Raw genomic sequence first — 4,232 nt, 5'->3', positions numbered from 1 at the left:
TATATATATATATATATATATATATAGATATAGATAGATAGATAGACAGACAGATAGATAAATAAATAAATAAATAAATAAATAAATAGATAGATAGATTGATAGGTAGATTATCCCGGTATTAAGTTTGACAAGTAGTAGAGCACAGAATGAGTTAGGAGTATAAAAGACATCATTATTATTACAAAGGAAAAAGGTGGATGCACCGCAGTCCGAAGATAGCTTAACTGGCCGAAACTTTGATATCACTGTCAACAATATTCCTGTTTAAGAATAAACTAACAGAATCGTTAGCAAATCGGACAAAAAGCTTAGAGGCGTTTTGTCCATTCTATATCCTGAGTTCAAATTCCACCGAGATCGACTTTGACTTTTTATCACTTTTGGGGTCGAAGTATCAACTGAATACTGGGGTCGATGTAATCGACTGGCCCACTATTCAAACTTTCAGGCTTTGTGCTTATAAGAGAAAAAAATAGTAAAAAGAAAACCACACAAAAATCGATTTAATATTCCGACCAGGAAACTCTGGGTAACTGAATTTCACATTGTTTTTTTTTCTTTGTTCATCATTTACATCTGTATGTAAATCTACCCTCCCTCTCTCCCTCACACACACACACTTTCTTTCTCTCTCTCTCCTTCTCTCTCTGTATATATATATATATATATATATATATATATATATATATATATATATGTATATATATATATATATCTTCTATTGAACCTTGGGCGGGGGGCATTATGCCGGTAATAATAAACACACGCGCTGGTTCGGTCCTTTATTGTTATTGTTCAGTATGTATACGTGTGTGTGTATGTGTGTGTGTGTGTATACACATATATGGATATATATAGAAAGAGAGGGGGAGGAGGAGAAGAGAGAGCATACAATGACAGTCTAATTGAGACATCTTTGTCCTTCTCTTTCTCTCTCTCTTTCTCTGTGCTTCTTTCTCTCCTTGTCTTTTCTTTCTGCCGAAGAAGTTATGCTCGAAACGTAAATGCGCCTTCTATTTTTCCTGAGCGTGAATCTAATACACTCCATATATATATATGTATATGTATATGTATATGTATATATATATATATGTGTGTGTGTGTGTGTGTGTGTGTGTGTGTGTGTGTGTGTGTGTGTGTGTGTGTGTGTGTGTGTGTATGTATGTATACACACACACACACTCATACACGCGCTCACTATCTGCTGAGATAATAAAGTATGTTGAACATTCGAATTACGATTTCTCAAAAGCTGTCGTTATCGTTATAGTTTTCTATCAGTCGTTACTTCGTCGTCGTTAAGAACGTGGATGGGCTCCAGGTTTGAGCCTTTCGTTAATTATCCCGCCTATTTACCTCTTGAGCTGAAATGCCGCCCGGGTCGATAATATACAATGTCACACAAGTACTGGTATTGATTTTATCGACTGCCCACCTGCGGCAACATGCAATGGTCGAGTACATTTCAATAGAAGCCAAATCCCGCATCCGTCCGTGGATTGACACACGGGTTGGTAATACGCAGACGTCACATCAATATTTTAAGCAATGCAACACGCTTCTGCACGTCTTAAGCATTCATTAACGCATGCATACAGCCTTCATTTATGAAGTGGACCTCACTAAAGAGTGTAACGCAAAAGAGAAACAAAACGATTGTATGTATGAATGTATGTGTGTGTGTATGTGTGTGTGTGTGTGCGTGTGTGTGCGTATGTATGTCATTATTCAGTTTAATTTCAAGATTTCTTGCCAATGGAGAAAGAGCCGGTTTCTAACCTAGATCCAAAACTCCTTCATTGGAATTTCAACAACAGGGTATGTATGTACGTATTTTTAAGTATGTATGTATGTTATCAATCAGTTTCATTTCTGTATTTCTTGTCCATAGAGAAAGAGTCGGACTCTAACATAGATTCAAGGCTCCTTCATTGGAACTTTTATCAACATCATCTAGGTATTTGTGCATATGTGTGTGTGTGTGCAGTATCTGGTGTTAGTGTATGCGCAGATTTGTATGTTTGTTTTATGGATGCGTTTTTATGTATATATTTTCATGTCTAGGCGTATGCATATGTATTTATGCGCAGATTTGTATGTATGTATGTATGCGCAGATATGTATGTATGTATGTATGTATGTATGTATGTATGTATGTATGCATGTATGTTTTGTTTTATCTATGTATTTTCACGTATATAGTTGCATATCTAGACATGCTTATGATAAACCTCTGGAAAATTTTATAGATGTTTACAGTTCCTGTGATGGCTTGGATTTGTAGTCTCCGAATCAGCTTTGTCCTTTCTAGTTTTGAGAAGCCTAATTTCTCAAAATTTTTATTTAGGCAGTGAGTTACGTATGTATGTATGTCTTCTCTTTTGCTTTCTCTTTCTAATTTAGAGTAAATTTTGATTGGTCACCGAATTGGTCGCAAGGTTGTGAAGGAAAATATCTTCATTTAACCATCATTTTTTTAAATCTTAAGAAGGTCTTGCAGATTTTTATAGTCTCAGATATCGTGATTATTCGTAGCGTATGAATTAAGGATTTGCATTCTCTCCCCAAGATTCCAAATTCAACCATACTTTACCCCAGACGGGTTGTTATAATACATACATACATACATACATACATACATATATAATGGCTGTCCACTCGTGACCGAGGAGGACCATTGCCGACCTTCAGGAACATTTTATATGCACACGCATATAAAAACATGCATACATACATACATACATACATACATACATACATACATACATACATACGTACACAAACATGCACACAAAAATTACATACATACTGCATGCACTCGCATATAAATACATACATACATACATAGATACATATAACAAATGGCACTCCGTCAATTACGACGACGAGGACTCCAGTTTTGATCCGATCAACTGCAACAGCTTGCACTCCACAGACTCGCGTACCCTTAAGGTAGTTTCTCAAGGAAATCCAGCTTGACGCATTTTGCGTCAAGGCTGGCTCCTTGAAATACAGGTACTACTCATTTTTGCCAGATGAGTGGACTGGTGCAAGGTGAAATGAAGTGCCTTGCTCAAGGACACAACGTGCCGCCTGGAAATGACCTTACGATCGTGAGCCGAATCCCCTAACCACTAAGCCAGGTGCCTTCACACATGCGCGCGCGCATATCATACAATTCTATTTAAGACAGTGTATTAACAATTAATATTTCCCATTTACGCCGAGGTTGACTTTGCCTTTCATCCTTTAGGGGTCGATAAAATAAGTACCAGTGAAACACTGATATCCGTGTGAGTGACTTATCCCTTTCCCCCGTCTTATGATGTTATCAGTCTCACGTATGCAAACTTGATCAAGGGATGCACTTTGACACTTGGTTGGTTAAAAATATGTTGGGATCTTTCTGAATTGACGGGCACCAAAAGAAAAAAATGTTTTTTATGACACATTCTACCAGTATCCCAAGTTAAGAAAACAAGTGGTGCCCGTCAATTCAGAAAGATTCATATGTTGCCGAAGGGATACGATATGACACTGAAAGACCTTTTGGATCGATGTTAAACCTCTGCCGCCATGTTTTTGTTTTAGGTAGAGGCGTTCTACGTCATTGCTAATGTAGATATTATGTGTGCTTGTTAGTATTTTTCAGGTTTTCACATTAATGGCTTGGATCTCATGAAGCCTTCAATTAAACAGCCTAAATGTTGGTATAGGTACTGGCACTGCGAACACACTGTGGGTCACTGTTTTATTGAATGCAGAGAGAGTTCTGAGGTCCAAATTTTCTTTATTCAGCTGTAATATTCTTCAGTGACACGTGTTCTGTTACATGTATGTATCTATGTATGTATGTATGCGTGTAAATGTTTATGTAATTGCGTGCATCCGTGCATGCGTGGGTATGTGTGGGCATGTGTGTGTGTGTGTGTGTGTGTGTGTGCGTGTGTGTGTGCGTGTGTGTGCGTGTGCGTGTGTGTGTGCGTGTCTGTGTACGTAAATATTTCATTTGTGAAAGTGGGAAAAACTATCTGCACAGAAACACATCCAACCATTCACTCGTACATAAACATACACGCACATAGATACGTGCACACACCTACACACCCACCCACACACACGCACACGCACGCACACACACACACACACACACTCACACATACACATACAAACACTATTATGATATACTCTGTTATGGTTGACTGATGTAACACAAACCGACATTTACA

The sequence above is a fragment of the Octopus bimaculoides genome, chromosome 8, assembly GCF_001194135.2.
Source record: "Octopus bimaculoides isolate UCB-OBI-ISO-001 chromosome 8, ASM119413v2, whole genome shotgun sequence".
NCBI classification, from domain to species: Eukaryota; Metazoa; Mollusca; class Cephalopoda; order Octopoda; family Octopodidae; genus Octopus; species Octopus bimaculoides.
Note: the sequence above shows the minus strand (reverse complement) of the source record.